Source organism: Arachis hypogaea, chromosome 3 (assembly GCF_003086295.3).
Source record: "Arachis hypogaea cultivar Tifrunner chromosome 3, arahy.Tifrunner.gnm2.J5K5, whole genome shotgun sequence".
Lineage (NCBI taxonomy): Eukaryota > Viridiplantae > Streptophyta > Magnoliopsida > Fabales > Fabaceae > Arachis > Arachis hypogaea.
In genome coordinates, this window is record NC_092038.1 from 28259932 (window position 1) to 28273838 (window position 13907).

Consider the following 13907-nt stretch of genomic DNA (forward strand, 5'->3'; position numbering starts at 1 on the left):
CGGCGTTGAGTTGCCCCCTCTCCCCGACTCTTTCGCTTCTGAGGAGGAGCAGCACGAAGAGGAGCCAGATCATCCAGAGGCACCTCCTAAGACACAGGCCCTCCCAGAGGCTCAGCAGCCCCCTGCGGAGCCCTAAACTCAGCAGCCCCTAGAGGAGCCATAGCCTGTTGCCCAGCCAGATGCGGCAATTGACCCCTTCCTGAGACCCAGCAGTAACGTCAAGGATGATGCTTCATTTTAAGTGTGGGGAGGTCACCGTCATCACCGTCGGTGGATAGCTCTATTGTGGTGAACATTTTTCTTTTTTTTCAGACAATTATCTTTTAGTTTATGTTATTTTGCTTTGTTTTACACTTTCTGGATTATTGTATATACTAGTATTGTGGATACTTTTGTCTAGCTTGTGGATTTGTACTTTTACCTTATATAGTCATTTTAGCCTTTTGGTTGTGATTAGAAATATATTTTGGATTGTTGAGACTTAGTTGACCCTTTTTGTATATGAAATTTGTTCTGATTGAAAAAATGGATAAACTAAGGAATTTTAAAAAATTCTCAATCACAACACTGCATTTAGAAACAACTTAGTCAAACAATGATATTTCTCAAGGAATTTATCTATAGGGCATCACCCCAATTGATGAAACTGTTGATGAACTTGCTTGAATTTTATATTTTGTGAAGCATGTTTTGAGCTAAGAACACACAACCTGTGAGATTTTGAGCTTGATTATATGGTTACATTATTTAACCATGATTTTTCTTCTTGTGTATTTTCTTCTCTAAGAATGTAATCTTTGCTTTGCTTCATTCTATATGTCCATTGTTTAGTGTATATTCATTCATACATATGATTAAGGCCATCAATTGTTATTAGCTCACCTATCCCAAATAGCCTACCCTTTCATTTGCCTTTGTTTGCCACTTTGAGCCTTTTTAACCCCCAATTATTCTTTAGTCACCACATTACTAGTCTTAGGTGGAAAAATAAGTAATTACCTCAATTGAATCTTTGGTTAGCTTGAGATAGAGATTGTGTGTCAATTAAGTGTTGGAAAATGTGGAAACTTTGGTTGATGAGAGTGTGGTTTATTTTATTGACATATATTGAGAATTCGAGTGCTACTCATGTGAGATTATAAAAACCATATGCATTGATTTACCATGCATAAAAAAAACGTTTTGGTATAGGGGAATAAAACCACCCCATGTTAAGTTCAATAAAAAGATCAATGTATACGAGATGAAATAGAAGAACATTTAAATACATGAGTATGTGAAAAATACAAAAGTGAGATCATGGGTAGCAAGGCATGATTTTAGAAGCATATAGAGTGTGTATATGTATTGGGTGAGAACTTAAGTTAGTCAAAGGTTCAATTTATAGTTCACTTAGCCATACATATATCCTCACCCCTACCTTAGCCCCATTACAACCTTAAAAAGACCTCATGAAGTTTGTATTAGTACACTAGGTATTTGTTGATTGGTTAGATGAAGAGCAAAGTTTTAGAAAATATGATTAGAGGAGACTAGAGTGAATCAACCCCTAAACACTTGAGTGACTAGAGCGGATACACATCCGGTGAGGGTTTGAATGCTCAATCACATGTATTCACCACTATCTTCTATATTCTTGCAACTTTGTGAGACCTTTTAAAAATTCAATACAATTGTGTTCCTATTGCTTTAGCCCTTATGCTTATAACTTTTTCTCTTGAAAAGTTGGTTTATTTTGACCTAAGCATTTATATCCATAATAAGTAGTTGCATTTAGGTAGTATGCATACAGTCTAGTTGTATTGAATAATTGTCATACCCCTTGTTTTCTTCTTGGTTTAGCATGAGGACATGCTAAGGTTGAAGTGTGGGGAGGTTGATAAACCCCACTTGTAGAGTTTATCTTGTGTTAAATTTAGAGTATTTTGTCAACCTTTTCTCACATTTACTCAATAAGATAGCATGGTTTTCGTGATTGTTCCCTAATTTGTGCCTGAATGTGAAAACATGCTTTTAGACCCTTAAATTGATAACTTCAATCTTCTTTAGATTCCACTAGATGCCTTGATGTGTTTTGTTAGTGATTTCAGGTTGAAAAGGGCTAGGAATGGATCAAAGGAGTGAAGAGAAAGCATGCAAAATGGAGAAATCATGAAAAGCCAAGGATTTGGGACGCATCCATGGACGCGCGCGTGCACCAGCCGCATCCGCGCGGATAGCGCACTACTCCAGGGACGCGTACACGTGCTGTACACGTACGCGTCGATTCCCGCGCTGACTTCTTTAATGAAATCGCACCTGGTGATTTCAGAGAGGCTTATGACCTAGTTTTAAGGCTAATATTTGGTGGAAAAAAGGCTAAAATGACCAAGGATTGAAGAGGGAAGGCATCACTCAATCATTCAATCATTCATTCACATAATTTTAGGTCTTAGATGTAGTTTCTAGAGAGGGAGGCTCTCTCCTCTCTCTAGGTCTTAGGTTTATAAATTCAATTCTTTTCAATTTCAGAATTTTACCTTACTTCAATCTAGGTTTCTTCTACTTTAATTGTTCTAGCATCTTGGTTTATTCATTTTTCTTGTTAAGTGTTTAATTCCCCAATTTGGTTTATAAATTTCTCCATGTTAGATTCAATTCCCTTTTAATACAATTTGAGATATTTCATGTTTATTGCTTCTTCCTTCATCTGCTTTCATTGATGCTGAGATTGGCTGTTTAGATATAATATTCTCTTATTGATTTCCTATGTTTTTATTTTGCGCATTCCAAGTGTTTGATGAAATGTTTGGGAGGATTTTAACTTAGACTTTTATGCTCTTGGCTTAGGATGGTAACTTAGGAACTCTTGAGTTGCTAATGTCCAGGTAATTGATGATTGGAGCCATTAACTCTAGTTCTCACTAATTGAATTAGCGGAGAGCTAGGATTTATGGACTTGGATTGATGTAGCTCATTTAACTTTCCTTTACTAAGTTAGAGGATGATTTAATGGGATTAATTCTTGCCGATTCTCATGTTGTGGTTAGTGATAAGGATAGAGATCCTTGACCACCAAACCTTGCCAAGACCGTTTTATCAATTGAATTTCATTGCCATTTACTTTTCCCGTTTCCTATCTAAAACCCCAAAACATACTTTTCCATAACCAATTATAAGCATACTTCTCTACAATTCCTTGAGAGACGACTCGAGGTTTAAATACTTCAGTTATCAATTTTATTAGGGGTTTGTTACTTGTGACAACCAAACTTTTGTATGAAAGGATTATTGTTGGTTTAGAAACTATACTTGCAACGAGAATTTATTGTAAAATTCTAGACCACACAAAGGTCCGTTCATCAGTATCCTATACCGGTATTTGGTGGATTCATTCAATTTCAAACTAAATATATAACTGATAAAGCGAGCATGCAAGAGATGTTTTCAATGTACATTGAAAGTCGCACTCAAATATCTCATCAAATTGTATATTGAGTTTGAACAATCTGAAGCCGACTGAAATATTGAACGGGAAGATTACAATATTGATAGTGAGGAAGAGTTTGAAAGCAATTACGAAATTGTTGTTCCTGATGGAGACGAAGATCAAGGTAACGACACTATGGAGGCAAATGTGACAGACGTGGCAAATGCACTCGCAAACGAACATCCATTTGAGGAGCCATCTTTCATGCGAACTTTGGATTTAGAAGCCATGCATGCTCTGGAGTTTCCAGAATATATGAATGCAGGTACATAATTGCGTATATTTATACAAAGAATTAGAATTTTGTAATAATTTATATTGATCGATGGACCTAATAGTTACGTGACATGTGAAAATATACTGAATTATCATTTGTTTATGTGTTTATTTAGTTAAATTTAAGATAATAATCTTTTTAGTTAGTTATTGTTTTTAAATATTAATTAGTATTTATTAATTATTATTTATTTATGTGTTTATGTTTTTATTTTATTAAAATTGAGATAATAACTTGATGTAAACTTTTTTTTATATTAATATTGATGTAGTGAGTATTCATTTTTTATATTAATATTAAAATAAATATTAATATTGTGAACATTACTTCGATATATGAATATTTATTTATGTTAGTATTGATTTCTTGATATGATTCATTTATAAGATATAGATAGATTTTACTTTTAATTAACTTATTAAATATTTGTTTATTAAATATTTATCGTATGACTGTTGTCGTGGTAGAAATTCCTATTGTCACAGATGGTGAATTTGCCGTGGAAATGGTTCCAAGGAAACTGTTATTATAGCGATGAAAGATTATACCATCCGAAGATGTGTAGACTACCGGGTGTATGAGTCGGAGCTGTTAACATTTTATGCCAAGTAGTGTACACATTATGGGTTAGGTTGTGATTGTAAGCTCCTACATCGGTTGGGAAGGGAAACGAAGCATGCCTTATAAGGGTGTGGATACCTCTCCCTAGCATGACGCATTTTGATGAGTGAGTTTCGGGGGCTTCGGCTATCATCCTTATCGTCAAAGGCAAAATCGTAAGGCCTTGTATGCCAAAGCGGATAATATTGTGCTAGCGGGTGGTCTGGGCTGTTACAGATGGTATCAGAGCCGGAGCCCGGATCGATGTGCCAGCGAGGGTGCTGGGCTCCCTTAAGGTCCCGCATCGATTGGGGAGGGGAACGAAACATGCCTTATAAGGGTGTGGATACCTTTCTCTAGCATGAAGCGTTTTGACGAGTGAGTGTGGGGGGCTTCGGCTATCATCCCTATCATCAAAGGCAAAACCGTGAGGCCTTGTGTGCCAAAACGGATAATATCGTGCTAGCAGGTGGTCTGGGCTATTACAGTGATTGGCTGATCAGGGTTAGCGTGATCAGTAGAAAGTACTGTTAGGTTGTCAGGAGGTATTAATGGTAGTCACACTTGTACCAGAGTCACCATTTCTCAGGATCATTCGAAGTTGGATTCAAACACAATTACAGAAGCAATAAAGTCATTGGTTGAGACTGACCCTTCGATAAAGGTGAAATCAGTCATTGCGAAAGTCCAGTTGAAGTTCAATTACACCATCAGCAATCGGAAAACATGCTTAGCTAAGCAAAAGTTAGTGAAAAAAATATTTGGAGGTTGGAAAGCATCGTATGAAGCTTTGCCCATATGGTTTAAGGCCATGTGTCATAAAGAGCCATCAGCAGTTATCCATTTTGAGACTATGCCTGCATATCAAGGCGATGACTTGGTAACTGATATCCGGGTATTGCATCGAGTCTTCTGGAGTTATTACCCCTACATTAGAGCATTCAGACATTGTAAACCAGTTATCCAGGTGGATGGGACTCACTTGTATGAAAAATATAAGGGTTGTTTGTTGGTTGTAGTTTCACAGGATGGTAACAATAATATCGTCCAAATTGCTTTTGCTATTTTAGAGGGAGAGACTTCTGATGTGTGGCACTTTTTTCTTAGTAACCTGCAACAACATGTGGTGACTCAGAATGGTGTGGGACTGATCTCTGACCGACACGAATCCATCAATGCAGCTGTGGCCCGCAGTAACGAATCTTGGTCACCTCGTAGAGCTTTTCACATGTTTTGCATCAGGTATATAGAGTCGAATTTTTTGAGAAAGTTCAAGGCACCATACCTGCAAAAGCTTGTCGTCAATATAGGTAACGTTGAGTAATTTGAGGTTCATTATTAACAAAGTTACCTTTAAATAGTATTTCTCATTTATTTCTTTTCTCTTTGTTTTTTCTTATTGCACAGGATATTCGAGGACGGTTCGCGAGTACGAATTGCGTTACTAGTAGTTACGAGAACGGGGCGAGGCTTACACTAACTGGTTAAACCGAATCTCCCATGAACAATATGCATTAGCATTCGACGGTGGTTACTGATGGGGTCACACAACCATGAACTTAGTGGAATGCATCAACTCAGTCTTGAAGGGTGCACACAATTTCTCTATCACTGCACTTGTCAAAGCAACCTTCTACAGGCTTAATGAGTTGTTCACCCGAAAAAGAGCTGAAGTGGAGGCTCGGATTAATGCTGTACATGTTTTTTCCAACCTTGTGACCTCTAAATTGTATGTAAATCAACTTCCATCAAGAAACATCCAGGTTAATTACTTCGACAGGCAGAATGAAGTATTTGAAGTGCGTGAGATGCCAAGTGGAGTGGAGTATGCCGTCGACCTCCGTCGACAATGATGTGACTGTGGTGATTTCCAGATTGACTGAATTCCATGTCGACATGTGTTTTCATATTTTGCAAATCAACGGCTAGATTAGCAAGTGTATATTCATGATGTTTATAAAATGGACCAAGTTCGAATGGTATACCGAGCTAGGTTTAGGCCATTGGGGAATCCTACTACATGGCCTGCTTACAACGGTCCTTGATTCATACTAAATCCGTTCCTGAGACAAGTTATCAAAGGTCGCCCAAAGATGACGTGTTTCTTGAAAGAGATGGACACACATATGTTACATGGTCCTAGGCAGTGTAGGCAATGTGGGGTCGAGGGCCACAGCCGTAGTAGATGCCGTCAATCAGAAGGTGCAAGTGCCGGTAATAATGCTCAGTAGAGTTATGTCATTTACATTTTATCGAAGTACTCTATGACATTTCATCTTGCTTACTCTATGACATTTGCGACTTTATATTTCATCCAAATACTCTATGATATTTGAAACATTGTATTTTATCAAATTACTCTATAACATTTGTGACTTTATCAAGTACTCTATCACATGAATAGTAATGATACATAGACAAGTTAAATGATATATAGAAAAGTTAAATGATACACAAAAAAATGTTAAGTGCACCACAACTACTTTCTCATTGTCCAGTTTACATCTTTCACAAAATTCTTGCACTTTTTGACAGCCCTCTTGAACACAGACGGGGTGAATCGATTAGCACTACGATGTGACGGATCAACCCTAAGATTGTAGCCTTTGCCTGTCTCATCTGGAGTTCGTGCCTCACCTGTATATAATTTAATTAAACAGACAATCCAAACATGAATATAATATAATGAAACAACAAAACATCCAAATATGAATATAATATAATCAATCACAGAGCTACCAAATACGAATATAATATAATCAATTGACAAAAATAGTAAACATGTACTAGGACCTGCATGATCACCATGATCAGAGTCATCATTATGGAATTCTTCATCCTCATCCATATCCTCATCTTCATCCTCCTCGTCATCCTCATTATCTAGTTGCTCTACTAGATAGTCATTAGTCTCTTGCTCAATTGCCTTAGCATTTTCTTCAATTAGACCGATTGAAACACGTCGTAGGTTTTGACTATTAAGAATTTCTCGACCACCGTCACTCCTACTAGAGTCTCTAGATACTAGCCCTCTAGAAGTACCCGAGGAAGTGCATCATGGATGGCTCCCGTCCAAGGAATACCTACCCATCATCATATCAGGCTGATGGCTAGATTGTGAACCTCTGTCAGCCATGAACCCAAGTAACTGGCTAAAAGAAGCTCCATCTCCCATGTCAAACTGTGGAGTACTCTAATACTGCTGATGTAATGGGTATGACGGGGTAAACTGTGTTTGAGGAACATATGGGATCGAGGACTGTGGTTGTTCTTGTGGAGGTGGAGGTAGAGGTGGTGGTGACCGTGGCTCCTGCTCTTGATTGTCATCATCCCTAACTGGATTACCCTCATCATTCTCTTGCACCACCAGATTCGATAAGTTCAAGTGGTTGCCATATTTTGTATGGTACCAATACATGTTAATCTTTAAGGGATGCTGTGGAGGCACGGGAAGCTCAGTAAGAACGTGATTATACCTGTTTGTCCAATGTATCACCCAAAATGAATGAGTCATGGCTGTGGCCTAGTCAAGATTCTTAGGACTAGTCAGGACTTTCACGTATGCCTTGTCCAGACTCCGTTCTTGATGAGAAACTCCCTGAATGAAACCAAACTGTTGCCTAAATCAATTGGTTGCACGCCATTCAATGCATTTAAATGATACCAATGGCACCATAGCGCTCCACACAACTGAGTGCATATAAATGTCTGTAGGAATTATGTCTGGCTCAATGTGATCAATACCATAGGCCTCCCACACAAACTGCACACAATAAAAGAAACAAATGATTACAAGTCAAATAATAATTACACTAAACCCGAAACAAATACGTCTTTAATGAAAACAAACCTGACCTTCCTGAAGATCATCCAATGACTTCCTAAAGTGAGCAAGACTAAGATATCTATAGCGTCTATCTCCACACTCCCAGTTACGCCACCTAATATGATTTATTTCATTAACACAATTGGATTCTAAATATGAAGATACGATGTAAGTCGATAATGTTACCTGTTTCGCAAGTGGAAAACTGCGGGGTTTCCTAGGAACCAGCGCAAGATGTGGTAGACGGATCCAAGCCCAAGCTAGTAGAAGTATCATGGACCGTCGATTTTCTTGCAGTCAAAACGAGATGCCCTACATAACGCCCTATCCAAGTGTACTGTTCAATACTGCCAAAATCAAGAAGCAAAGGCAGAAATATTTAGTGCACAGCTTCTCCAAACTTGTCTCCAAACAATATCGTCCCAAATAATAATATAATGTGGCACTTCATGTACCTCTGAATGCTATTTTCATCAATCAATTGTAAACGTTCTTTTAAATCTCGAAGCCACACCAATTTTATGAAGCTTCTTTTACAATCTGACTTTCTAGGTGCAACTCCAAAATGGGGTAAACACTCGGCCTCTAAGGTTTCGTGACTACTCATAGTCACTCATATCACTAGAAGACCGTTTGTCATAAGACCAAGAATAACAGCCATATCTTTCAGTGTCATAGTACACTCACCAATCGGAAGGTGAAATGTGTGTGTGTCTGGGTACCACCTCTCGACTAAAGCATTTACCAGTGCTTTCTGACATTGAACTATTTCAATTTGGGAAACATGATAAAAACCAATGAACCATAAATGCTCCTCCACAACATGATTGTACCGATCCAGAAACAGTAAGTGGTTACATGTCACATTTCGTGAACTCTATAAAAAATAACAAACTATTAGTAAATTAATAATTATTACTAATCACTACTAAAAGTTAATAATTTTTTAATAATAGTAACTAATTTATTAGACTATTGCTAAACTTACCATAGGTTTAGCTAATTTAATAACTAACAGTGCATGCATAAATACAACTAATTTACCAATTATTTAACTATCATTATTAAAAAAATTTCAAATTTAACTACACAAAATATGTTAACTAAGTATCTAACCATAATCATTAATTATTGAAAATACCAAAAAAAAATTGACTTTACTAAATCCAGTTTACTAAACTCCAGAATAATACTCGTGTAACTTCTAAATTTTATTAATAATACTAAAAAATCAACTGTTTACATCTAGAATAATAATAATTATTAATAATACTAATAATTTAACTCCAAAATAGTAATAATTCAACTGTTTTCTAAATTTTTCTTCAATTGTTTTTTACATAATTATTTATTTATTTATTCATAGTTTACTGGATAATAATTCCTATATCACTAATAATAAATACTAACTTACTATTAATAATAACTAATAAATAAATCCAATTCTTAATTAATTAATAATCTTTCACTTTATTAAAACCTCAACTACAATAATATATTTATGTCAATTAAATATCTAACAATAAATAAATAATTATTACCGGAATAAAAATATATTATATTTTACAAAACTTAATTATTAATCATAATTCCCAAAATTATTACAAAAATTATACAACAATTAACGTAGCTCTAAAGTTAATTAATGATAATTTCCAAAATTATTACAAAAAATTCTAAACATATATTTTTTACTAATCTATCATATTAGTCTAATTCAAACATTATCATTGATTAAAATGTTTACTAACTAAATCTAAACATATATATTTCAAACTATTATTTAAACATATATTCCTAAATTTCTAACAATAATAATAATAATTCTATAACATATATATTCCTAAATTTTTAACAATAATAGGTATAATTCTATAACATATATCATTTAAACATATGTTCTTAAATTTTTAACAATACTAATAATAATTCTGAAATATAAAAATATTTAAAAAATAAACTTACATAATCAGAATGACAGAGATAATTGATAATATGAAGTTCAGGACGATCAACATTTTTATATTTTTGTTTTTTGGCATTTTAATTTTTTTTAACTGAAGAAGAAGAATAAATTAAAGTGATGAAGAAGAAAAATGGAGAAAATAATAGCTAGGTGGGTAAGGAAGAAAGCGACTTTGGAGGTAGAGAGTGGGATCAGAATAGGGGGCATGTTGGTATAAGGGGCACCGCTGAGGGGACAACGCATGCACGACACGTGGCTGGGAGGACGCAAATCGAACAGTCCGATTTGTTCCCTTTAAATCGGACAGTCCGATTACTTAGCCTAAAATCAAACCGTCTGATTTCTTTGATCCTGACACCACATCCGCGTAAAGCACCCATGCACTCCATAACGCCGTCTTACACCATTTTCCTCTCCATATCAAAATTAAAAAGTGTCATTTTGACACTCGAAAGATTTCGATTTTAATAAAATGATGCTTAAAAAATATTAAATGACAAAATGACCCAAAAATTATATTTTATTTGACAAAAATATCCAAATGTTAAGTCAATAGTTAATTTATTTAGTCAATTGTTAAATTTTTCATGGAAAAATCCCTATCTTTTCTTATAAAATTATAAATTTACCCACACATTCTCTTTACCATTTCTCTTTCTCATTATCATTACCTACCATCATCATCGCCCATTTTTCTCTCATTATCCTTATTCTAAATACATGTAATAGCATCTCTTCTTTCCCCTACCCCCTGCCACCTCCACTTCCACCACCATCATAACTAATCCATTTTTTTTACTGTCTCAACCCCATCCTCGTCAAACTCTCTCTCTCTCTCTCTCTCTCTCTCTCTCTCTCTCTCTCTCTCTCTCTTATTTTCCTCCTTTTCTGATGATCTGTCTCTATCTCAATCTTCTCCATCTTTCTGCTTTCTATCTCTACTTTTTTCATCGTTCTTTTTTGACGATTTCAATCTATTATTGTTGATAATGATTTTAGGTATATGCGGTGATAAAGGTGTTAAGATTTGATGTGGTTGGCAGTGGTAGGAGATAGTAGCAGTGGTGCTGGTAGTGACGATGATGCTAATACCAGTGAGTGAGGACCAGTGAGATAGGGTGGTGGCAAAGGGATAGGGATAATGGAGATGAGATTATGATAACAGAGGAGGGTAAATTAGTAATTTTATCAAAATTTTGTCAAATGTAATATATTTTCAATATATCGTTGTTGATAATGATTTTAAATGTATGCGGTGATAAAGGTGTTAGGATTTGATATTTCACCGTAGAGGTTGGTAGTGGTAGGGGATAGTAGCAGTGGGTGTTGTTCAATGGTGCTGGCAGTGATGATAATGCTAATACTAGTGAGTGAGGACTAGTGAGATAGGACGGTGGCAGAGAAATAGAAATAATGGAGATGAGATAATGATAACAGAAGAGAGTAAATTAATAATTTCATCAAAATTTTGTCAAACGTAATATACTTTTTTGAGGGTCATTTTGTTTTTAACGTACTTGGCGAACCTATTGATAATTTGGGTCCTGTAGATACTCGCACAACATCTCCTATTCATCGATCCGCGCCTGCCTTTATACAATTAGACACAAAATTATCCATTTTTGAAACCGGAATTAAAGTAGTAGATCTTTTAGCTCCTTATCGCCGTGGAGGAAAGATTGGACTCTTTGGCGGAGCTGGAGTGGGTAAAACAGTACTTATTATGGAATTTTTTAGTATCATTTTGACAAAATCAAAATTTTTCGAATGTCAAAATGGTAAATTCACAAAAATATTCAATCTAGACTCTAATTTTGGCCAATTATTCTTACTCAAAATAAACCATCTATGGCATACCATTTCTTCCCCAATTCCACTCTTGACTTATCCAAACAGTTAAACAGTGTCGACAAACTCGCCTAAATCTCTAAAACAGTCCCTAAGATTCACCCCTTGTATATTAATATGGTTCTTGAAATTTCAATTGCACTATTATCATTCCCAAAATTAATTTACAAGTACCATAGTGGTTTCTCAACCCCCTTTCAACAATGACTCTACAAACAGAATAATGAACTAGCACTCTAATACCACGTCAGACACGAGTGAAACATCATTTGCTTTTGGTTCCCAATGAAAACAGAAACAACAAGGCTTTGATCATACAAACACTTTTTTGTTTTTTGCCTTAATTGGACGCCAAAAGCAAACATAATTTGGTCGACGTCTGTCGTGGCATTGGAGTGCCAGCTCATTACTCTATTTGCTGAGTCATCAAAAAGGGATCAAATGACTATTATAGTGTCTGAAAATCAATCTCAGGGATAATAATATCAATTAGAACTTTAGAGATCAAATCAGTACAAGACATGAATCTCACGAACCACTACGAAGATTTAGTCTGTTAAATCCTCTTGAACAACAAAAATCCCTTCCTAGAAACAACCCACCCCCGAAGTTGTATGCCATGCCCAATTATCTAAGCATCTCAAATGTGCTGCCGTGACTTCAAAGAAATTGTACCCACTACTACTAATCACCCTATCACATGCACTCTCTTTTGTTATGATGCTAACTTGTGGAATTTGTGTTTGTGTCAGATAGTGGTCGAAACTTGGGGTTATCAAGTCAGTACACACGTAACTTCACTTTCTATTGCAACTTTTTCATAAAATCATCTCAATAAGATGATCCAGTGTTACAGCATTTTGTGTGTGCCTATGTGATTTTGTTAAGCTTAAAGGTTAAAATACGAATTAAATGGCAGGGATGTCAGATATGCTGGTGTTTGCCTTTAAGGTTGTGGCTCTAAAGCTCGGTGAAGATTATGAGTCCTTAGAAGCTGCAAATTTTTTTTATTTATATGTGATTCCATCCTTTAAAAAAATAGTTAATTACATTAATTTCAATGTGTTAACCATTTTCCTTTCTTGTTTGACTTTACTTTACTGTTGTACGATATGCAATATTTAAAGAGAGAAATGTAAACTTTCACCAAGAATATTTAAAGCTATCATGCTTATCAAAATCTTTAAACTTCCGATTGCATATCCGCTCATAGAGCACTTTAGAGAGAGTATTGTGTGAAGCCATTTAACTAAGGTATACCAACCATCTCTTTTCAACATTATTTATTTCAATTAAGCAAGTAAGAACAAGAACAATCCAGGAAAGTAGTGAAGACTAACCATGGACTACGGTACCAGTAATAAATCTGATTTAAAAGGAAGAAATCTAGAGAGATAACACACACAAAAAGATAGCAAACACAAAGATGTAGCAAACACATAGAGATAAGACAGAAGAAGGCATACAAAAGAGAAAGGTAATTACCGGCGACAGAGATTTTGTTCAGGCCAAAGGGATTTGGAGGTAGTGGAAGAGAAAAGAAAAGCATTGGGCTATGTGATTTTAGTTAGGAGACAGAGCTTTTAGAGGTTATTAGTCTAAACTTGAATCAACAGAGGAAGAGGGATGATTGGTTAAATGAACTCACAAAATGTTAACGACAAATAAATCCTAAAATATTTAAAAACGCGATAAAAAAATTAGATATTAAATATATATTCTAAAAAAAATATTTTGATGCAAATTTTTGCAATAATTATTAGAAAATAAGATCTGTTCATCCTTAAAATTTAGTAATTTTATGTCAAGTGAATTTTTAATTTTTTTATCGTGAATGACCATAATTTTCTAAAAAATAAAAAACAAAATTTAGAGAACAAATTTTGCTTTTCTAAAAAATAAAAAACAAAATTTAGAGAAC

General features: G+C 35.3%; 1 long non-coding RNA gene across 1 annotated transcript; it reads right to left on the minus strand.

Moving 5' to 3' along the window:
- Positions 1 to 6760: 6760 nt before the first annotated feature.
- LOC140182567 (uncharacterized) lies at positions 6761 to 13611 on the minus strand. Its single transcript, XR_011878427.1, has 6 exons — positions 13472 to 13611; positions 8628 to 9049; positions 8359 to 8519; positions 8202 to 8287; positions 7140 to 8109; positions 6761 to 6983 (listed from the first exon to the last, which is right to left on the minus strand). It is a non-coding gene; the product is annotated as an uncharacterized lncRNA (long non-coding RNA).
- Positions 13612 to 13907: the final 296 nt, after the last annotated feature.